Source organism: Rissa tridactyla, chromosome 8 (genome assembly GCF_028500815.1).
Source record: "Rissa tridactyla isolate bRisTri1 chromosome 8, bRisTri1.patW.cur.20221130, whole genome shotgun sequence".
In the NCBI taxonomy this organism is placed as follows: domain Eukaryota; kingdom Metazoa; phylum Chordata; class Aves; order Charadriiformes; family Laridae; genus Rissa; species Rissa tridactyla.
Window position 1 is genome coordinate 32,491,997 of NC_071473.1, and position 24,695 is coordinate 32,516,691.

Sequence of the window (24,695 nt, forward strand, 5' to 3'; positions counted from 1 at the left end):
CCCCCAGAAAACCATAAGTTGAAAATAAAAGTATTTATATAGATATTGCATAAATGATATTCTTCCTTCATTGCCAGCGCAGCTGGGACTGCAGTATTTCTAGTGATGACTGACATTTTCTCTCACCTCTCTGTCCTCTCCTCATGAAAATGCTTAGCCACTCCCGAGGAGCGCAAGTGTCGGACAAAGCGCAGAGTCCCGGGGTTTGCCTTTGGGAGGTCGGAGGGAGGGAAGTGGCTATCGAGGAGATGAGCAGAGCTGTGTTGGATCAGATATGCCAGTCACTAGAAGAAAGGTGATGACCCAGGGAGGTGATGATGCCAGATCGCTGCGTGGCTCAATCTAGAGAGCACAGTTGTCTAGTGGCTGTTGTTATTGTTTCCTTGGCGTATTAAAAGCGAGTGCACGGGGAAGCAGATGCAAAATGCTTTAGAAAGCAGATTTTTATATATATAGAATTAGCACTAAAACCAGCCTTAAAAAGGTAATAAAATCCAAAATACTTCACTATTTCCAGGTAAGTGTGTGTGGGGCTGGGTTGGGGGAGGGATGGGAAACATCTTGTAAATCTCTGTTATGTCTTCATATTAGAGAAATGCCTTACAGTTCTTGATACAGGCTCACTTCCCTACATGCTGAAAACTGACTTCTATATTTATTGCAATTTAAGATTTTATTATTGAATACAGTGACGCAAAACATCATTCCAGCGGGTTGTTTTCTCCACAGACTCTGTGTTGCACAGGCCTGCATCATCAAAAAACCCACACCGTTATAGAGAACAATAATGTTATTGGGGGTTATCTGAATATTTTTTTCTATAACCTTTTGTAATATTTATTTCAAATATATATGAAATTTTTAGATTCTGATTCTTTGTAGGTTTCTTGTGTTTTCTTTAAATTATTCCAAAATCTTCCATTTTCTATCGGTAGGGAAAGTTTCTGTTCCTCTCTTTAATGTGCTTATTAAAGTCCATACCTGACACTGCAATCCCTATAGCTACACACTGGTCTCGAAACGTTGCCTGACTACTGGTGCCATTTATGTCTGAAATGTGGGGCCAGGTTCTAGGATCCTGTCACCTAAATCAAGATGACAGCCTGGGACTGGGCTCGAACCCTGATGGCTCATCATGATTCAGCATCCCTGCCGTCAGGGGAAGGAGATAAACACAGCGGTGAAATAGGCAGAGGGTGCCTTAATGAGGGTTGTTAATGAGAGGAAGGTAGTTTTCATTTTAACAGAGCAATAGCATTTCTTTTTCCTCAATTCGCTTTTTTCCCCTAGCCCTGTGCATGGTTTAATACATAGAAATATACACTTGGGATCTAGTTATCTGGAGAGAAATAATACACACCTGGGCTGTAAGTATTTTGTTTCCTAGAACAGACAGAGCCAGAGGTTTATTGTGGGGCTTGTGGGGGTGTGAGCGGGTGAAGTGAGCTTCCCCTCTTGATATATTAATTAGCATAGCAATTAGAAGAATGGTCTGCTGAGCCCATGCTTGTGGCATCAAAAATTTGTCCTGAAAGTGAGAAAATAGTGAATTTCAGCTTCTCTCATGTTGTTTCTCTTTCTAAACAAAAGCAGCAAGACAGTGCAAAAACAAAGGCATGCTGAGGGATTGGGCAACCCTGTCAGACAAGGAGTCCAAACGAGAGCGCTCCTTGGCCCAAGTCATTATAGGCAGTGTTAGTTGTATATGAACTGCGGTCATTCCTTTGCTGTAAGGTAGCTGTCTATATAGCTCAACCAGGGAAAATAAGAGAGGCTCATTGCATTTGCAGCTAGAAAAATGTATTTAGATCTGTGTCTAAAATTAGCAAGTCGGGTCAACCTGCTTATATTTTACTCTATAGGCTTGTAGTTCTCAACCTTTTTTGATCTGTGAACCTTTCAACCTTTTCCACTGAAGATACAGATCTCTGAATAGTGAGTTAAAACCCCACTGACAAACAGCTTGAATTTTTAATGTTTTCCTTTCCAAGTTACCCTTACAGATATCCACAAAACTTGAATGCTTTGCAGACTACATCTTGAAAACAGTTGCTCTGAGGTACTAGTCAGATTGAGTTGAGACTAAAGCTGCTAAAAAATTGAAGATTTTGGTTGGGGGAAAACCCATTTTTGTGAGAAGAGCAAAATAGTAGGTTTGAAGTTGAGAGTTAACAGTATTACCTTTGAAAGTATTTACATTTTTTCCTTTGCAAATTTTAAGCAAGCTGAGTCTTGGACTCTGAGATCCAGGTGCCCAGCAGTGCTGCTGGGGAGCAAGGACAGGGGTAGCCATGGCAGCTTGCCTCTACAATGTAGGAGTCAGGTCACAGACCCTGGAATACCAGAAATTCAGGTTTTAATGTATGATCTTTTGGGAAATCAAGCAAGTATTCCATATGGACTTAGAAGTTTGTTAAAAGAAATGCATTTCAGGAATTGGTTTTGTTCAGTATTTCCTCATTGAAAACTCATTTTGTTAGACAACTGTTCACTCTAGCTCAGGTCCAAGCATAGACTTCCCAGGCATCTTAGCATTAAGCCTGAAGTTACTGGTTGAAAGTCATCTTAAAAGCAATAGGGGAAGGGCAGCTGCCAAAGGGAAATGGAGTCCTGGTGGGATGGTGATAAGCAAGCACTTCTAATTATTCAATGGAATGAATTTTAAAATCACTGTAGAACTGTGTCAGAAATAAGGGGCAAAGAAAGTCAGCACAGGAATCAGTCAGCTAAGTGAACATCAGGCTTTTATTTTCATGGCTTCTTTTTCTTTGGAGACATGCTTCCTCGGAGAAATTATCAATGAAGACAGTAACTATTTTTTTTTTTTTGCCCACAGCCAAAGTATAATTTTTTGTTTGTGCTTATGTCTGGATCTCTCTGCTGGTCATGAACCTTCTTTTGACTATATAGGTAGGGACAAGTTGGAATTACATAGTAGAGAACACCTGCTTGCTCCAAGATGCTAAACTGCTGCTTAATAGAAAACTTGACGTCTTACTCGTGTAGTTCTCAATATGAATCTACCCTCTGCTATTTCTTTGGCTCCTGGCTGTGTGTGATGACTTCTGTAATAAGAAGGAATGGCTAAAAATCAATGCAAAGCTGTTTTAAAACTTTCACACATGAATTGGTATGTGTGCTTGGCATAGATTCTCAAACGCAATCGAAGGAAATTAATAGCAAGAAAAGGATGCTGGCAAGGAGGAGGTACATCAAAGAAGTTTGGATTAGATGATATTAGGTAAAGCCTTTTTAAACAGCATAGGAAGATACTAGGGTTTTTTTGTTGTTGTTGCTTTATTTTAAAGGAGTCGTTGTTATCTGTCCATACTTCACAAATCCTGGAAAAACAGAGTAGTGCCAAGTGTGTTTAGACTTTTGGGATCTTGAGGAGGAAGCTGGCAGCCAACCACATGCATTTTATCAGCCAGCTTGTTCCTAAACTCTGGGGTCTACATAGGAAAGCAGATTTGCTTTTTAGATTTTTGGCGGACAAAGATGGATCACGTCCTTTACATGGCCAAAGGGAGCAGAGACATTCTGTATAAGGGGACAATTTATTTGGTTGTTATTCTTTGACTGGAGCATTGCTTTTAAGAGCAGCAGGAGGAACCTATGCCAGCTGAAATAGGCTTCCTGGAAAAACATTGTCACTTTAAATGATGTGGAGCATGCCAAGTTGTGGGGAGAGGAATGAGAGCGAGATAGCCAGTGTCATGTTCACGATTCTACACCAGGGAAACTTGAAAAGATAAAATATTGAAGTGGCTAGCGAGTGCTATTAGACAACAGCTTTTGAAGGTCTGTGTACTGTAAAAACCTGTGTTTTAGTAACATGAAATTGAAAGCTCCTCTTGCCTCAGTGGTGCTGCTAACGTTAATAAAGTTACTGCCATGGCTAAATGTTTACAGAATTTACAGAGTATCATTTGCTTTTTCAGTTTTTTTGAGGACTGGAGTCTTATCTCAGTTAAGGTAAGCAACTTCATGGAATCACTGGAAATCACAACAGTAATGATTAATTAACTGATTATTACAGTAATTAACTGCAAGATATCTGGTTGGTGACATATTTCAAGAGAATCCTACATTTGCTTTAGGTAGAGAAACATAGTAGGCCAGCATTTACTCATTTAGTTAATCATGTTAATTTAGAAACACTTTAATTCTGCATTCACCACTGTAGTAAATAGTGTTCATTTTATAGAAATGTTATTCCATTTTAAGAAAAAAATTCTCAAATTTTTTCACTGTGCTTAGGTAAGTATGTGGTGTAAATGTCTCATAAATTGTATTTGTGCTTCTTAAAAGGAGTCCTTTGTATTCCCTTTTCTTTCCTTGCCACGTTGCTACTTAAGTTTATAATTGTTTTTTGATATCTTTTATGATCTCATGTATTCTTCTCAAGTTTTTTTCAGATTTTTTAAGGCACCTATGTCAGTGCAGAAAAAAATGATTTGGCAAATTACTAACTGCATTTTCAGTGGTCTATACATGCTCACGTAAATGCACAGAGAAAGCGAAGGTTTAGCTCACGTGAATATTTGTAGAAATGACACTTCACACTTATAGTCAAACCTTGTTAAAAGAAAGGACTGCAATAAGCTATTTGTGAATTTAATCTGTGGCTTTGGTGAGGAAAGATAAATTTTAGCAAGGAATTATGTGAAGATGAGACAAAAAAAGAAAGGAAGGGAAAAAGTGAAAGAGGAGAGTAAAGTGGGAGGAGCAGCAGATAAACAGGACCGTGCTCCACCTGACCAAAGAGTTTAGGCCACTCAGCAGGCTTATTCACGTCACAAGAATCAGAGCGTGTTTTAAATATTGCATGGAGAAAGGTGTTTCAGCATGTATCAAGAAGCTTTTGAAACTGGAATAATATTGGTATGGTACTTCATCCGTTTTCTGCAGAAATTAAATCATTATTAGTTCACTTGTGCAGCAGCTCCACGTACTAGCCAGGGTAGACCTCTGAAGTTTCTGGGGAGGGAATGGTCTCATGCTTGTCAGAAGTGGAAGAAAACTAGCTGCAAGCCTCCACGTGGGTGCTGTCAGCTCTCCTTCTCTTAGGGATTTCTCTGATGTCCCATAGGAAGAGGAAAATTTTGGCAAATCCAGGGATGTTTTTTGAGGGTAAGAGAGATCATGGCTGTCCTGATCAGCTGAGGTTGATCTCATGCCCCCTGGCTAATTTCCTATCTGTGCCCCTAGATACCAAAGTGAGTTGGCAATTCAATAACTGCTGCTGTGCTTCAACATTGCTAGTCAATGTATAATTTAATATTTGATAAAATTATTAAATACAGGTGGAAAACTCAAATGTGCTTTAGGGTAGAAAAGTGTATTTGTGTACACATCTAGATTCATGTTTTTTGCTATGCTGCTTATTTGATGCATGTGAGCTTTTTCTTAAAAAAAGGCGATTTCAGCTGTAGAGAAAAATCTTTTATTTTTTAAAAAATAAAATAAAAATCTCAGTGCTGGATCCTTTTATTATGGGCCGTATGTCAAGTTGTGGGTGGACTGTACAATCTTTCAGGGAAGTGGAAATGCCACAGGAATTAGATGGAAAGGAAATTCCATTCTACTGCTGCTCTCTCCCACCTACCAGAAGTTGGAGGAGGGCAGTCCAGTCACCACAATCCCTCGCCACCACGTGTGTGTGCTCACGAGCTCTCCAAACAGAGCGTAGCTGAGAAACAGTCCAGCTCAGCATATGCAGAATGACAGGAGTAGTTGAGAGGGTGGCCAGTACAACTGTCCTGTGACAGAGAAGCTTTTCCCAGCTACAGTATGCAAAGTAGGCTAATGAAGTGGCGTAGCATTGTGAACTGGCGGAAGCGGTGGGCTGGGAGGACAAAAGAAGCTGCTTTGACCAGGTCTTTCCTTCGCTTCTCTGTGTGAATGAGCTTTAAGTGTGCGTGCGGCTGGTACTTAGTTTTCTCTCTCTCCTCACGGCTCGCTATGCCTTGTTGCAAGCTCTGGTTTCCAAGTGCAGCTGCAAGACAAAAAAGAATAAGCAGACTTGTGACATAAGACCAAAGACTCGTTATTTTGAGAATCTTTTCCAAGCAGGACCTGCCAGGGAGATGCACATAGGTACTGCTAATTTATAGTATTTTGGGAAGAGGCATTGGCTGGAGAGCAGTACTGTCAGTAAACGTATTTTTAACTTGCAGTCTTAGTACTTTATTTTTAAGCTCTAATATGGGCTCTTTCCCAAATCCCTAGTTATATAGTTCAAAGAGATGAAGCTATTGGATTATTGTGTCTTTCCTGTCAAGGAGCCTGCAAAACTCCTTCTAGAGCTGGGTACAGATGCTATTAAATAGAACGATTTGGAGGCATACTTTGCAGCATATGTGTACAGTTCATATGAATGTAATTAGTGAAAACTAAATTTAAGAGAGAAGGTCTTGCCATGGGTAGGAAAATAACTCAGGTTGTAGGCAACACTTCATTCAATTAGGTTTCCCGAGGAAGTTTTTTTTTCCACTTCTCTTCATCCCAACCATCTTAACTGTTCTTAACTTTACAAAAAAGCCCTCTACTCAGCTACTAATTGAATCATTCTACCATCTTCTTTATGAGAGTGTTTTACGCAGTCAAGGAAACAGGAATAATACAAATATTTGTGCATTAGTGTCATCCGAGTCATTGATCAGCACTCCTTTGCACGAGGCACTCGTACAGCCATATGGCAAGAAGACAGTCCTATTTTGAAATGCTTATAATCTCTCCACAGGTTTAACAAATACATCAACGAACAATGCAGATAATTTATAAGGAATCCGCTGTTTCAGTTTGTTTTGCTTTCAAAAACCAAATGTATTCCTACAGTGTGTCTACAAAAGAATGAAGCGTGTCAGGCAGAGCTGAAGGGGGCCTAAGGGAAAGATGGGAAGGGACTCTTTGTCGGGGATTGTAGTGATAGGATGAAGGGTAATGGTTTTAAACTGAAAGAGGGTAGATTTAGACCGGATAGAAGGAAGAAATTCTTACCTGTCAGGGTGATGAGACACTGGAACAGGTTGCCCAGGGAAGCTGTGGATGCCCCATCCCTGGAAGCGTTCAAGGCCAGGCTGGATGGGGCTTTGAGCAGCCTGGTCTAGTGGGAGGTGTCCCTGCCCATGGCAGGGGGTTGGAACTAGATGGTCTTCAATGTTCCTTCCAACCCAAACCATTCTGTGATTCTATGATTTGCAATGTGCAGTATATTCACACCCAATCTATTTGGTTCTTTATATCTAATGACCCTTTTTTTATTGTTGTGTTTTTCTCTTTTGTTTTGTTTCATTTTTTCCAAATCCAGTAACCCTTAACTGGGCAAATTCCCTTATAAATTTTAGTGGGTTATGTAAGAGAAGATTTGATACCAATCAAATGTAAAGATGAGACTTGTAAAATGTTTTATTTCAAGAATCCACAGAGACCACTTATATTGGTACCAGCATCAACTACTCATGAGCTTTAAGTGAGGCTTGAAGAGGGGTTCTGAGGCTAGTACTAAATCAGTCATATTGGCAAAAATGCTTCTAGCTACGCAGGCTATTAAAGGAAGTTATTAAATCCAGAGCCATAGAACAGGAGCTGCTTAGAGCTTTGATATGTAGGTTTACAAGCAAGTTCCTGGATTTGCTAGGCTTCCAAACTTGCAGTGAGTTTAGTTAGAGATGATAAGTTGCAAATGATGTCAGAAAATGCAGGAGTAGTAAAATAGTTTTATTTTTTTGCTTATTGGATGTACAATTTCTTTTCCATTTCTTCTTCCCCCCAAGTAGCATTGCAAGAAGCACTTTCCAGGGACAAACCATCAAGAGATCAGACTCTATTAGCTCCAGAAAAATTTTAGCATTACTGTTATTGCTGAAAAGTGACCCAAAGAAATGTGAAACATTAAATTTTTTTCTCGTGATGACTTGTCTTCCATGACAACCTATAAAGAAGATGAGACCAATTTTGTTATTTCTTTTTAACATGAAATATCTCCCTTTGAGAACACAGAGAAAAGATTGGCTATGTCCCCAGACTTTAAATGAGAAACAAGGATGATTAATCTTTTTTTTATTTAAAAAAAAAAAAAAGACTTTTTCTTTGATTTTCAGTGAAAGAACTGTTGAATAAAAGTCCAGGCACTTTCAACAATTTCAATACAATTTTGAAATCCTAACTAACCTCACATTATGCTGGATGTTATGATTTGACTACCTCTTGACTTTTCTAGGGAAAAGCAGAATAGAGAAGAATAATTTTTCTGATATAGTAAAAGATATAGCTGCCCCATCATATAGCTTCATCCGCTTTCATCTGCCAGAATAACTGTAAAAGCAAAAACTACTTTAAAAGAAAAAAAAAAAAACATTTTATAAGCTTTTATACCTCCCCCAGGTTTTTCTTTGAGATCAATACGCATCTTCAGGAAATTCCTCATCCCATGTTGTGTTGGGTAACCATCCGCTTATCTGATAAACTATGATGATTTTAGAATAACGCCACGTATTTCATTGGAATTGTAATTCAAATTGAAAGGCAATCTTTGAGGTCAGACTCACGCTTAACTGCTATATATGCATGTTCGGGACTTTTCTGATGGTCTCTAAACTGGCTGCATTTACTGGATACATGTGTATGACATTTTTATTCACGTTAGAATATATTATGTATTCTAGCATTATTTTGCAAACTGCCTGGTCCTGTATTGTAAAGGCAAGCATTAAAGCTTAGAAAATTTAGTAGCAGATGGAGTCGAAAGATCAGTCTGGTAGTAACAATGCCACTGGGACCCTGAGAAAAAGAGAATAACTGTGTGCAGAGAAATGGTAACGCTGGACTTCACAGCTTTGAGACCTTTGCTGACATCCTGTGACGTTTCAGCATGGGACAATCTTTTTCCTATCAACAGGGTGGCAGATAGACTTTATTATGTGGAGGCTTGATTTGTTCTGAAGCCTTTGTCTGTAAATATTTTTTTTTCTGTTTCTACTGTAGAAATATTTATACCAATACAGTTCTGAGTATAAATGTAATTAAACCAGTCGAAGAATGTGTTTAGCAGTATATTTTGCTTCTTGGGTGAACTTGACTATTATAGCCATATTTTCATATAGTTTGTCTGCTTCCAAACTGAGCAGGCTTGTACAGCTTTAGCAAGCCCTTGGAAATAGTGTGAACTCCAGTTAGCTGCTTCTGATGCTACCTAAAATATCAGTTTTGTGGCTTTTACAGTTGCACTCAGAATTTCGCCTTCCATTTTAACTCAAGAAGTCAATGAGCTCATAGGTATTTTGAGAGTAGACAGCAAACGTGAGAGGAAGAAAACAAGAAACACTAACGTGGCCTCTGGCATTTCCTTTATCAGAGCATCTGTCCCCGTCTGCACGGTGTAGCAGAACACCTTCAACTTTATTCTTGATGCACGCAACGAGCAGCATCACTCTTGCACGTTGGTCTTTTTCAGACATTCCTCTGAGCCTAAACTTGAGGACCTGTTTACGTGAAAGGTGTTTGTAGGTAAATATGCCACTGTTGGCTTCAGAATTAACTTTTCTACTTGTTTTTCCATACCTGGAAGGAATGAAAATACGAATCATTGCCTGAATTCACAAAATGGCAATTTATATATGCCTAACTTTGTAGCAGGTGCACTCCAAGAGTGTTATTAAGTGGGGCCTCTTGGAGATACAGGCAAAGCAATGCTAAAATACCTAATCCCAACATGATTAGATAATGCAAAATGTCTAGAGAATTTGAAATTCGAAGCAACGTGTCTATATCACGTATCTTTCGATTTAGGCAGAAACTGATGATTTTTAAAATTGTATTTTTAGGATGGAAGTGCCTAATCAATGTGTCTGCTTTGGACACTTGTCCTTTTTTTTTTTTTTCTTTTTAAAGCCTGATGTGCTACACACAATGCACAAAGTGTCCTCTTCCTCCTAGTGACCTTAAAAATCTAGCAGTGGGACAAGAAAAAACAGATGATAACAGGCAGGTGGCACGGTAAAAAGAAGGTGTGGAAGAATATTTTCATTGAAGTAGGGCACCCCAGGACAAGCCATTTTTGTGTCCAATATTTTTGTTTTGCTTTGTTTATGTAAACTTTCATAGTTCCATGTTCTCTTTTCAGGAAAGTTTAATACTTAATACAATTATTTACAGGTGCTGTCTTATGTTATTTCCACTATTTTCTTTCTCCAGAAAGGTTTGTCATGAAAAGTGCTGCTTTACTCATTTTGAAATCCTGCCTCTGCTTCCTTAGACTTACTTTCCTCCCCCTGTCTTGATGGAAGCATTAACATATCTCACCGAATGTTACTTAAATAGTAATTGATCGTCATAACTCTGAGCCCCCTTTCTGATAGGGACCACATTTAGGGCCATTGTGAAACCTTTTTGACCTGATTATGTGATTCCAATCAGCTGTGCACTGAGCTGCCCAGAGTGTGCCGGCTGATGGAGAAGCCGTGGTTTAGAGCTCAATTCTCAAGTCGCTGACAGCAGCTACACGCAGGCAGGCGGAGGTGGGTTTGGCCCTTCATGATGAATTTGGGTTATTTCTTCTTTTTCTCTTTCAACTTCCCTCTTTCTGTTTGAGATGGTGCATGTTCCCGTATGCTTTTTATATTCAGGACAAGTTCTTGCTGCGTTCATCTCGCTCCGTGAATTAGACTTCAGTAGCAGCTATAGCTTTTTATACTTTAACTGTGAATTTCAGCCTTGGTTAAGCAAGAAATTAATTCTGACCTGCCTTCTGTACCAAACCTGCCAAATGAATGGCAATTAACTCTGGGCTATTAAACCCAAAAAAGCTTTTCTGCAACTTCTGGGAGCTGACCTGGAACTTCCTTTACAAAAGAGAATGAAAAGCAAATCAGAAGCTGCAGAGGATTTTTGTGGCTTTTTTTTTTTTGAGGGGGGTGGAGGGGAGTGGAGAATGTGAATATTATAATACCCTGTCTTCTGGTTCATTTTGAACTTCCTCGGGGTTCTGTCAGAAGGAATTGCCACTGTCTCTAGGCCCAAGGCAGCCCATGATATTTGTTGCTCGCTTTCTTTGGCAATCCTGTTACTGATAGTTTTTCAAGCTCTCCCTAAAGACAGAGTTTAGACGAACTGATGAATTGCTGGTTGTGAGCAGTTCTCCCCACAGGCTTGCACGTAACACCACCAAAGTTTTGTTTTCAGTGTATTTTTTTTTTCCCATGTCTGTGGCTGGAATAATTTTCCATGTTTATTTTATGCTTTTTAGTGTTGGACCTATATTTAAAAAAAAACAAACCCAAACAAGCAAACCCTCTTCCAAAGATAAGTAAATAGCTGTTACACAGACCTAAGACCTGCAGGTACGTATTTTTGCTTGTTGGGCTCGGCATCCCCACATGTATTTGCACCTTCTCCTCTTTCCGGGCCTCTTGCCTTTGTCTGCCCGGCTCTGGCCCCTTGGCTCTTGTTAACTGGTCTGTCCTTCAGATTCTCTCCTTCTGCCCATTTGCTTCTACACTGTTGAAAGTATTGCTATGATATCCTGAATGTAACTAGAAATAATACTTTTTGTGTAAGCAGCGTAACCTAGATCTAAGGTAGGTGCATCCTCTACAGAAGGATTGATAAAATAGTGATATTTAACAGATACCAATATAATTGAAAGAAGCTAGTAATTACAGAAAGAAACGGGTAGAGAAAAATGAAATATATACCTCAAAACTGTCAGGTGTTTAACACTAAAATTACTCAGCGAAGCAGAGGTGGGATTTTTTTTGAGGGGTTTTGAGCAGTTGACAATCTGTGTTATCTAGTGAAATTTGCTAATCCTTTTACACAAATTCACTTTGCTCTGTATATATTAAACACTTGGTTATCCCTACCTGACGCTCGTACAGTGTATACAAGGTGAGATGGGCACACTGATTGAAGGCCTGATGACTGACTGAGCTGTAGCATTCTCAGGGCTTCAAGAAAGGTTTTTACTCAACTCACTCTCCCACAGGAGTTCACATTTGCTGTTTTATCTCTGGGAGTGAGCTTAGTGACAGACGCACGCTGAGAGTCAGGGAGAAATGCCATGGGAGCTGCTTACCAGCATTCAGATGCAGAGATGGCATTTGATTCCCAGGCTTCTTTGCCGCAGCCCTTTTATAAGAAATCTAAATCGGGAAACTCTACAGGGTATCAGGAAAGCAGACCTCTGATCTGCGTGCTCTCGCCATTAAAAACGGCATCCTGCTTCTGAAACAATAAGCAAATCTAGAGGTTATTGAATGACACCTGTTCATTTTGGTGGAATCTGTGAAGTGGCAGCATAGCAGGTGCGTGGACATACAGCCATGTGCGATAGGACTGCAAGAGTTCTCTGACAAGGTGTTAACAGGTAGCCTGACGTACTCATTGTAGCTGTTTTCATTTAATGTAGAAATTGTGTTAGTCTAATTCCTACGTGTTGATAGGGCAAAATGTTCTGGATGAGTTTTAAAGCGAGTTGCCAGCCTTTTGAAATGGTTCCCAGTACCTGTGTTTTAGATATCAAATGCTCTGTTAGAGATAGCCAAGCTTGAAAGATTTCTTTTGCGTTTTATTTTTCATACATTCGTGTTAATTTATATTTATAAATATCTGGAGGTGCGTAATTGAAACTCTGCGGCAATCCTTTTTCTTTCCCTTTAGATGTATAGAGCCTGAAAAAATCTAAAATACCTTAGGAGTAGACATGCTAATGTTATGTTGATACTTCGCATTTCATTCAATGGAAAGGTAATTTTTTTGTGATTCACTGGGAGCTGAGAAATTAAGAAAGTCACCAGAAATGAATGGAAAAGCAAATGACTAGATGGGAAAAGGGATAAAAATGTAAGCACTGCAGCTGTAAGATAAGGTACTCTATGATGTCAGAACTGTGAATTGTTGAAGTTTGAAGTAATTCCATTTTGCGTGATATTTTTAAATTCTCATATAAAACAATTGATTTAAATGTGGAACCTTTGAAATACAAAGAATTAACCTCACCTTCCAGACAAGATGCTTAAGGTTAAAAATAATAGAAACATAAATCTTGTGTAAGTCTTATTAAAAAAGAAATATCTGTACTATCTGAGTTAGATTTCTTTCAACCAAAAACTCCTATTCTGAAATGCTACCGTTCTGACAGTGTGACAAATTGCTGGAACAAATGCTAAATAGTTAAATGGACAAGTGATGGATGGCCTCATAAGCCTTGCAGGGCAGCCTGTGTAAGATACTAATTGGTTCTGTGGAACTGGTTTTAGTCAATAAATTCACTTGAGAGATTTTTTGTGTGTGTGTGTGTTAGATATCTTTAAAGAATGCAGTGCTGTAGGTGACAAACCACTTGCAATGTATTAGGCCACCAACAACTTTATTTTGTCTGCTATACCATCTACCTTCTTTCAAGGATATAACCTACTAAAAATCTATTAGTGATGCATTGCTGTCTCTCAAATGCTTCTGAATTATGAGTTTGTTTGGAAGCCTCCAGAATTTTCTGATGCTAAAAAATGCCCGTGTTAAGTTTTCCACAGAGTTTGCTATTGCTTTTTTTTTTTCTTTCTTTTCTTTTTTTTCTACACCTGTAAGAGATTCTGCCACCATTGCTCACTTTGAGCAATGCTTTCCACTGCAGATATAGTCTAAATATTAGTGAGCTCCCCTTGTGAAAAATATTGTCAAGGTGAGTAAAGGCAATTAGACTCTGGCCCTTGGGACCAGTGCCAGGAAAGATCTGAGCAGCCACTTCTGGGACTGAATTTGGAGATGAGGAAGTAACTGAAAAGGGGTTTTCAGGACTCTAAGTTTGAATTTAGACCCTAGTTGCTCCCTGTTCTGAAATCCCTAGACTTCACTGAGCTCTCCTGGTTGAGCTGTGGAGCTCTCAAGGGTATTCGGTAGTTGTGTCCATGCGTAGCCCAGAGCATCCCTGTCCAGGGCAGAGGTTGCAATTTGCGCTACAGGTTACGTCTGAGCTTGAGGGGACCTAAGCCCCAGGAGGCTTCTTTGCACACCGTGTTGGCTGATCCATGGGCAAACGAGGCTGGTGCCGCAGCACACCTCTGCGTCCCTGCTCAGCCCAAACTGGACTGTGGCAGGGCTGGGTTGTATGGTGCCGGCCAGGGGGAGGGATGCCAGCAATAGGACTTGCATCTTTGCAGGCAAGATCCCAGTTCTTGCACTGCTCCAGAGTGTGGGAGGAGAAGCTGGTTGCGTTTGTTGTGGTCCTGGCCAGATCAGCTGAAGGGTTGAAAGCGCTCACCCCTTTGTTTCCGCACGATTAGCAGTAGGTTTTCGGTACCTTCCCGCTTAGCAGCCTGGCTGCTGTGAGCCCTGTGCGAGGCATCTGCTCTCCCCCTGCTCTGCACAGGATTGCACAGCCCCCATCCTTACCTGCTACCTTCCCATCACCGTCAGACACTGAAAAGAAAAGCCCTGAAGCACTTTACCTTTTAAGTCCTTCAGTCCTTTGTTGAATCTGTCCCACAGTGATTTCAGTGGATATAAGAGGCATAGAGTTTGTTCTTGGTTGCTTTTGTTTTGGGTTTCGTTTTTTGGTTTTGTTTGGGGGGTTTTTGTGACTTTGTTTCTTGAGGTGTGTGTGGGGTTTTGTTTCATGGATATGGTGGGTTTTTTTCTTCGTTTCATCAGTGCTAAGAATAATATTTTTTTCAAGGAAGTTTAAAAAACCCAAACAAAACCAACTCCCCCCTCAATAAGTGACCCAGGGAGGGCAGAAATGTTGAGATAGTTTCACAGTTTTCCTAGATAGCAATTTCCTGTTTAGTAAAGTGAAATTGATTAATTCTGAAAACATCAGGATTTAGAAGGCTAATCTTTGTGCGATAAAGGAAATATCTGAAATTAATTTAGAATTTAAATAAAGCTAAACTTAAGGGGAGAATTCAGCTTCAGATCTCAACTCCGTTCTGATTCCAACTTCATTGCAAAATAAAGCTTCGTTTTTGGGAAGTGACTAAAAGTTAGTGAGTTATGTCTTTCTGGTTGCTTTGCATTCTCTCCCTTGGTCACGTATATGAAATGTTTCATAATTAATGACTATACTTCAACCGCTATATATTTAAACCATATTTCGCTGATACCATATACTAGCTACCTTAGCAGCAGCGTTGAAATAATTAGAGCAAATGAGGTATTTCTAGAATGATCTGTAACTAAAAGCATTAATAAAGGGACTGCAGTTCTGTCTGTGATTGTACCTAGATTGTCTAGCATATGTGTGTGTGTGTATATATATATATATATATATATGAACTTCAAGTAAACTTGTTGGGAACAAACATTCTTGCAACTACCTTCATATATTTTCAGTGCAATACAGTATAGTCCAGCCTGGTAGAATACATATTTAACTGGAAAGAAAATGTGGTACTTTGGGAGACTATGAACACAAAGATATGTAGGCTCCTTGTAGCGCTTTTGGGAGGAGGTAGATGTCTCAAGGAGAACTTACTGCGTGTGACATACAACCCATCCCTGGCCCCCTAGTACAAGGGAAATATGATTTGTCATTATGGAAAAGTAAATCCAAGTAGTTATGTGACGACAATACTAATAGCTTTTTCCTTAAATCCTAATACAGAATTTGGGTTTATGACCAAAAACCCCTAAGATTAGTGAAAGCTTATATAAATTATCTGTATATAGATGGTAGTTTTCTTGTTCAGGTTCGCTGGTTGAGATACACGATGAGTTGAACAGATCTGTAGTTGATCCAAACAAGCCAGAGCTGAATTATAGGAGTTCAGAGCTATCCTTTTAGGGGAAACCTGCTGGATTTGTAGCCATCCGAGAATCAAGATATAAATACAATACACTTTCTTACATTTAATCAGATTCTGTAGCTCCAAAGTAAAGGCCCATGGATCCCTCTGGAGCAAATTTATAATGAATATTTTAGTTTATTAATAAAAAGGATTGTGACTATACGCAAAACAGAACAAACAAATGTTATGTGATCTCTGATATGTTGATCTGTATTTATGCTTGTGTAAAAGCCCAAAGTAGGATCATTTGGGATATTGAGCCATAAAGTTTAACTACTGAAGAAAACAAAGGTGGTAGACCAGAAATTTTCTGTGTAACCAAGATAATTTTTATAAAAGCATTTTACCATTTTTTGTTTAAAGTTGATTTTGAGCTTAACACTTTAAAAATATTTGTGTTCTGCAATATAGCACACTTTGCCAGACATCACATGTAATGAATTGTTTACATCAACCTGAAATATCCAGTGTTGGCCCTTAAAATGCTGTTAATGATAATCTATCAATCTCCAAGCGATGCTGTGCCAAGTGAAGAGACCTTACAGCACAGAGCACTCCAGTGAGTGGTCACCAGGCCACAGCTTAATTGATGTGAAGCAGATTTTCATGTTTACATACCAACATCCTTTTCATAGAATCAGAATATTTTGGGTTGGAAGGGACCTTAAAGACCATCTAGTTCCAACCCCCCTGCCATGGGCAGGGACACCGGACACCTCCCACTAGACCAGGTTGATCAAAGCCCCATCCAGCCTGGCCTTGAACACTTCCAGGGATGGGGCATCCACTGCTTCCCTGGACAACCTGTTCCAGTGTCTCACCACCCTCACAGGAAAGAATTTCTTCCTAATATCTGATCTAAATCTCCCCTCTTCAGTTTAAAACAATTACCCCTCATCCTATTGCTCCACTCCCTGATAGAATCTCTCCCCATGTTTCCTGTGGGGAAGTACAGTAAACTCCCTTTAAGTACTGGAAGGCTGCTATAAGGTCTCCCCAGAACCTTCTATTCTCCAGGCTGAACAATCCCAACTCTCTCAGCCTGTCCTCATAGGAGGCGTGCTCCAGCCCTCGGATCATCTTCATAGTCATCCTCTGGACTCACTCCAACAGGTCTGCTTCCTTCTTACATTGGATGCAGTGCTCCTGTTATGTTCTCATGAAAGCAGAGTAGAGGGGCAGAGTCACCTCCGTTGACCTGCTGGCCACACTTCTTTTGATGTAGCCCAGGATGCAGTTGGCTTTCTGGGCTGCAAGTGCACGTTGCTGGCTCATGTTGAGCTTGTCATCAACCAACCCCAAAGTCCTTCTCTCCAGGGCTGCTCTCAATCCATTCCCTACCCAGCCCGTATTTGTGCTTGGGATTGCCCTGACCCATGTGCAGGACCTCGTACTTGGCCTCGTTGAACTTCATAAGGTTTGCATGGGCCCACAAAGTCACTTTTAAATCAACTGGAGATGAGGCTACGGAATAAGTATCTGGACATTGGACATCTATCCTTTGAATTCAGCTGAGAGACTTGGATGTTGCAAGTGTAAAGTACATCATTTGGTGTAACGAACTTGTACTTACTATATATGTATAAAAATCATGGTGCAAATCATGAAACTCTTGGAGTTCCTGTTGAAACCCATTAGTCACCTCAGAAAGAAAGAGTAAGCTCCACCTTGGGTACGGCTGATAAGGAAACTGCTCTAAGAGCTGCTCTCATTTTCCAAAGTTTCCCAGCTAGACTTGAACTTTACAAACTTGAACAAATTTTAAATTAAGAGTTTACTTTCAAATAGCTTATGAAACATGTAGGTGATGAACTGATATGTTTGTCACACTTGTATATTTAGGAAGCCATGTGTTTATAAAGTGATGTATCACATCTGTGGGAGAGACTGCAGCTGCTCATAGCTTTGACCAGAAGAAAACTGCTGACTGGCTGAATTCATTAACAGTTCAGAGTTTTTGCATAACCTTTTTAAAAGATATTTTTTTTTAAGAGTTTATAAATGTACCTCTTTTCAGAAAACCTGAATGTGCGATGTTAGAAGACAAAATGAAGAGATTGAAGGAAGAAAAATGCCAAATGTCAAACTTACAGGGACCTTCTGAGATTCAGGACAAAATCCAAATTCAGGTAAATACTTAAGTTACCATCTGTTCTGTTCACAAGTATCTTTTATATACTATAAATATACCATACAGTAACAGCTTCCCAGCTGTGAAGAACCCGTTTATCTGACTGTTCTTTTAATTCCTCTATAAAAGTTTAGTTTTGATGTTGGCCATCTGCCTAGATGCCAGTGCGATAGGCATTAGTAAAATACAATATAAAGAATAAATTAAAACATCTGCTAAAATTATTAGGAAAAAATAAGTTCTATTTGGCATAATGGCAAATACAGTAGTATGGAGAAACTGAGAAGTCTGAATTGGTAATCATAATTTTGAACTACGGAGATAATAAAGGAGGCACTTGGGATCTGGTCCAGCAAGTCCTTGTGTTTGAGTATAAGCATGTGAGTAACCTTCTTCTTGGCTTACTTGCACATAAACCTAACACTAAGCATATTATTTGAAAGAAGCAGTTTTTACATTCTGGTACAGTTATATAGTTATTGAAGATTTATTTTGCTGTTCACCATAACCCCTAGCAGCTGCACTTTTATTGGGAAGGTAAGAGGACTGCATTTCCCTCTTTGTCACCACCGTGCTCCGTGTATACGCTGGGATCCAGTTTAGAACTGTATCCATGCAGCCTCCCAAAGCTAGGTCTGGGCTACATCTGACTCCTAACAAAGAAGCCAAAGGGCTGACTGCCTGTCAGGATCTCCTCATGAAGTGTTTTATGAGTGCATATGTGCGTCTTTTGCCCTTATACCAAGTCAGCCGGACTGGAGCTGTGTCTGAACCTGGAGCTACACAGGGGTGCTGGCCTGCTGCCATACCGAAGTGACGTATTTCCTACAGGCTGAGAGTTCACAGAACATGCGTTTACCATACTTTTAATATAAGCAGCCTATAGCGTATACTCATTGCTCATGCTGTTCCAGGAACAGGAGCCTGGCTTGAGCTGAGCAGAAGAGAGTTAGGGAGATGATGAAGGCGAGATAATCTTGCTGGTTACAGCTGGTAAAACAAAGGACGATGGACGCAAGGGACAGCCTGGGAGGGTCAAGTTAGACATTAGGGCAAGGAGGGTAGTGCAGTACTAGGAGATGTTCTCCAGGGAGGTTGGGATATTTCTTCATCCCTGGAATTTTTGGGGACTTGTTTACATAACACTATGCGTGGCCAGGTCCAGCGTTTGTGGTCTTTCTGCAAGTGACAGTTTAGGCTACAAGACCAGACGCATCTCCCAACTATCTTGCATGAGTAGATGCTTGCTCTCTCTCTAGCAGAGATCAGGAGCAGGCACTTAGGAAAAAGCAAAAAACAAGACATACATATTTGTCCTCAATATTCTCCTGCCATCTGGCAACAAGGGGTCAGGCATTTCCCAAAGGAAAGGTGTTGTCATTGTGTTTATTTAATAAGCATGAAAAAGCTTGGTTGAGACATTTTATTTTTTTTATCTAGTAATTATTTCAGCTGTGAAATATAGCAGAATTCACCTTGTTTTAGAAAGAGTTTTGATTTTGATATTTAATGAAAGGGTATTTCTATGGGAAAAATGTTACGAATTTAATTACATTTTCCTGGTGCACTCTGTTGGCTCTGCCTTGCTGCTGCTTTGAGGGTAGACAGAAAAGATGTTCAAATTCCTGTTTATCAGTCACTCACTTGAATTCTTCTGCACTGTCCCTTGGACCTCTCTGCCCAATCCCTTAAATCAGCTGGTTTGGAAAAAATGGTCTTTCACTTTCTTGATCAGCCACGTAGTCTGTGCCTTAGTAACTAAAGTAAAATCGGGTTCTTATTACATAATTTCTAGCATTAAAAATGGGTGGCTCTGATTCACTCTCTCCTGAGGCTTAGCTGGGATTTTAAGGTTTGCAGCATTTTTTCCAATTGCCAAGCACTGTATCATTTGCGCGTCTCTTCCTGTTCCATGTATTTTTTAAAACTGGGCAGTGGTCCTAGGTTTGTCTCCAGCATGCCTCAATACCTGAGTCTGTTTCATTACATTATTTTAGAAATCTGCTGTGATTACTGCCTAATCCCTTTGTGCACATCTCTGGGCCTTCTCCTGGAAACGGGGATTAACCTTCTGTGGCATTTTTGATCTAGCTAGCCATGGAATATGAATCACTTCTACTGCTGGTAAAAGGCTTTGTTGAACGGTGTGAAGTCTGCCTTCAGAGGTGCAAAGCTCCTCCTTTCTCCCTCCCGTTGCACAGTCTCATCTGTGCTGCGCCCTGGAAGGCATCTCTGTCTCGGTGTCATTGTCTCTAGCTGCCATCTCCTTGGGCAGAATATTTTCTGTACTGTGTAGCACTGGAGGCTCAATAACACACTGTGTAATCATTTGGATGCACTCAGCGTCAGCTTGCTAATGATGTCTGATCAGGCTGCCCATCCACCCTCCACCCAGGGAAAGCTGTCGGGGCTAGCTGGGGTGGCACGTAGCAGCGCCTCTGCCAGCAACCGATTTCATGTGGGTGCTGCTCCCAGGCCACCTCCTGAAGCATCACACCCAAGCGCGGTGCTGTGACGCTGGAGGAGAGCGCCCTCTTTATGATTTTCTTTACTCATTGGATGCGCATTCTCAGAGCTCTGGCTATTCCCATTACGCAGCAGTATATGAAAAGTATCTCAAAGGTTTCTGTGTGTGTATCAAATCTAAAAAAGGATACGTCATGCCTCTAATTATGATCTGAAGGTCTCTTTTTTTTTTTTTCATTTGCTTTTATCTGTGCATTTTCTTAACAGTTGTGTATCCCTTGAAAACAAACAAGGTCCCTTTGAGATTAACAGAATTTTTCATGTAGGAAACATAAGTTGCTTGTATTCAGTTTTATACTCTTTCAGTTCTTTACAAAGGCTTATGGGAACTTGGTGGATACTCTGCTTACACACATACAATGAAAAGTATACTTAGGAGCTATCAGATATGTGTGTATACATACATAGGCACACATACTCTATTGATTTTATATTTTTTTTAATCCTTCCCTTTTTAGCAGCCTGCTTATGTACTCAATATTGTAAGGATGAAAGGTTTCTAGGGAAGCCCTGATGAAGGCCACGGATGGAGACAGATAACCAAAAAAAAAGAAAAACAAAACCACAAAAAACTGATCCAGGAAGCTGAAGACTCCTGTGTAAATAAGAAAGACCACTGTGAGAAGCAGTTATTTTCTATCTTCTGTTTTTTGTGTTATGGATAATTTTTTAAAGTTACTGGAGTGGGGGGGGGACGTGTAGGGAAGTCTTTTACTTCAGATAATGTAACTTTTACTATCCGTGTATGTTGCAGTGGCACTCAGTACCACTGCACTAGTTAAGGGTCTGCAAGGAGTATTTCTGTTATAAATCTGGAAGATTATATCTCTGCCTTCTCATATTGCATCATCCTGAAACTTGACAAGTTGTCAGTGGAGAGGCAATTATTTCTACCAAAACATTAAGAACGTAACTTACATTTCTAAGTTATGTAGTGCCATGAGAATATATGGATTCAGGAGAAACTGATGAGGTGGTTGAGATTTTTTTTTGTTTGTGCTTTTTTGCCCCAACTGTAAAACTTGCATGTTAGTACTATAAGAATTAAATTTTGCTTGCTGTTAGTTGAAAATGAGGTTTAAGTGTGTTTGTAATTTTCAAGGGTGACAGAAAGGGAATGACACAGTTAAAATCCTAAGAGAGCTGAAAAAAAACCAGTGGGTTGGCCAGAAAATACTGTTCCGTCCTATGAAAGAGAGGTGATATTATTTCCAGTTTGCAGATTGTTGTTGATTTTGAGAGCAGCCGGTATTAGAGGAAGAGACTGTGTTTCCCAGAGATGAGTCACTGGATCTCACGAGCAGCAGGGAGAGCGGGTGTGAGGAGAGCCAGGAGCAGTTGTTAGGAGCTGGGCAGCCAAGACTAATAGCAGACTGTAGCTTGTTATTTTTACTTTGCAAACTCCCAAGAAGAGTGAACATTTTGGAAAAATTGAGAAGAAGACTAGGGAGCTGGGAATCAGAGGGTCTGGGGGGAAGAGTTGAAGGTGTCTTTCTCAAGTCATCTGGTAATGTACCAGCTCCAAGGAGCACTTTGAATCATCAGTGAAATGTATTGTAGCAGTTGTATAAATGTTTTAACCAATTGAGAGTAAACGAACTGCAAATACAAAATTAAGATCACCCCTTATTTCAGAGTAGTTGTTTATGTGAAGAAAGCTGAGTAGCCTTGGCAAAATTGGTAATTTTTCATTCTTTATCATGAATTACCTTTAGGAATGCTGATTATTATAAATGGATGATAACCGTTCCTTATTCTAAATCTTCAAGGTATAAAAATTCTTTCTTTTCTACCTTGCTGTGAAATTTAACTTGAACCTTTCCTTCCTCCATAAAAATGGAGAAAATTAGTCTGGATTTTTTCCCAGCAGTGCACTTATTGGGAAAGACGTGTGAGTTTAAGATCCATGTTGCTATAGTGGGGGTGTCTCATTTCCTGGCTTTCCTCTCAAACCTCAGCTAAGTGACTAAGGCTGCTGCTTTGGGCATGGGTCAGCCAAGTTCAATTCTCTGCTCTACCATTCTTCCGTGTCCCAGTTAGGCTTTATGCACCTTGCTTCAACATTGGACTCTGCCTCAGTCATCCTGTTGCAATAGTTTTGTTTAACATTGGACAATGAAATAGAAATTTGACTGAGAGTTGGAGAGATCAGCTAGATTGATTGTATCTTGCATGAATAGGACATGAATTAGACATTAGGAAGAAGTTCTTCACCATGAGGGTGGTGAGACACTGGAACAGGTTGCCTGGAGAGGTGGTGGAGGCCTCATCCCGGAAGACATTCAAGGCCAGGCTTGATGAGGCTCTGAGCAACCTGCTCTAGTTGAAGATGTCCCTGCCTACTGCAGGGGGGTTGGACTAGATGACCTTTCAAGGTCCCTTCCAACCCAACACATTCTATGAATACAGAGCGCCATGTGGCTACTAACATGCAAAGTAATTCTTGGTATTTTGAGGAATATTCTGGTTTTGATCAGAAATCTTCTGTGTACTTGCCCAGTAAATATGGAGATTTTGATACTTTTCAGAAAGAAATTTGGGTCCCCAGTAGCCCTATTAGTATTTTTATTAGAAACCTAAACAGAAATTGTGACTACTAACATACAACTCTTCGGAGAATTTTCAAAGGAGTTACTAAAATTTGTCTCTTAAATTAAAAGAAATAAATGAAAAGAAACATGGAACAGTAAAAAAAAAAAAAAAAGAAATTCAAGTATTTCTGGATTAGAACCTTTATTTCTCATAATCAGATATGACTGTTACCATTTACATCACCATCCTACTGAAATGCATGGTATACTGAAAGCAGACTGACACCATGTGGTCTGTGCTGAGTGGATGGGATGCAGAAACAGCATGGAGGTGACAGGTCGCCGTGCCTAGGTGGTGAGGTCAAGGTTATCCTGATGCATTGGCTGTTGTATCTGTATGTACGTCTTGAAATCATGAAACTATTTTCTATGGTTCCTCTGCCAAGTTTGTAAGTATTATTTCCCTGCAGAAGAGTGGTCAACCGTTTAACAGAAAGAAGGGAGAAAGTCTGAAGGTGTTAAGTACTGCTTCAGATGGGCCACTAGAACTTGTGGATGCCCGGGGAAGGTGCAGTAGTACATTCATCCAAGGAGGTGCGGACACGTGAAGGGTTTGATGACTATGACAGCTGATAATTGTTTGCTTAACAGCTGGGACCTCGTTTGCTTGCTAGCTTTGTCACTGGTGTAGAAGCATTTCATACATGTTGCATGTAGCATAAACACCAGATTGCATCCCTGTCTGCCAAATCCTCAGGACATTGGTGCCCATGAAGTTGCTCTGGGAGTGCTGAGCAATCACAGTGGTGTTTGCTATCTTAGCATTTATTCACAGGATGTGAACACGTTGAAACAGGAACGGTGCATTAACAGCTTAGTGTCATATTGAGATTGCCAACAGTCTCTCACACCCTACAGAAGGTAATTCTGATCCGAATAGGCCTTAAGAGAGCGCCCCTCATAAATTAATGAGGATGTTAACCTCCTCCTTGGAGGATGGCTGACATCCACAAAGACTCCGTCTCAGGAGATGACAACAGCTAGAAGGAAGGAAAGAGAAATAAGTGCTGAATTTTGGATTTTGTGGTTATGGAGAGCTTTTACATACTTGGCAGTTGAGCTGCTCATATCATGGATTTTTCCATAGTTCCCATTGATCCATTTCCTGTAGTGCCCAGATTAACAGAATATGGACACACTGAGGTCTTCTGACTGCATAAACAGTTTCTTGAAATGCATGTTTTCTTAAGCAGCTCTTTAACGTCAGTGTCCTTCGCCTCTCACCCTTCCTGTATTTGTTCCCAAAAGCCTCGCTTTTGCAAATCTTTTCTGCCATTTTTCCCCAGAAGAGTATTTGTCAGTAGTTCCTACTTCTGTAGAGAGTAATAGATGCTATATGCAATTGCTCCTGTAGGTAGAATTCCCTCCCCTTTCAGTTCAATATTGCTTTATACTCCCGGGCTACTTGGCAATTCAGTAGGGAACATTATTATACTTGAGATCTCTTCCACAAATTCTTAATCATTTGTTGTTTTCTCTCTTGTAAAATGCCTCTTGACAATAAAGTTGAATCTATATTGTAATCTGGATTTAAAGCAAATTCAGTTACTGGTAATGCAAATAGATGTTCCTAAAATTAAAATGGCTGCTGGAAAACACAGGTGGACATGATGTACACAAGTGCTCTGATTAGAAACAGTGTAGTGTCATCATATGCTAAAT

The 24,695-nt window shown here is 40.1% G+C and overlaps 1 long non-coding RNA gene across 1 annotated transcript in view; it reads left to right on the top strand.

The window, feature by feature from the left end:
- The first annotated feature begins 17,852 nt into the window (after window positions 1-17,852).
- The window catches only part of LOC128913434 (uncharacterized), a 55,722-nt gene continuing 48,879 nt past the window's right edge, over window positions 17,853-24,695 (top strand). The window contains exon 1 of the long non-coding RNA XR_008467953.1: window positions 17,853-17,914. This is a non-coding gene — a long non-coding RNA (uncharacterized LOC128913434). The remainder of the gene's footprint in view (window positions 17,915-24,695) is intronic.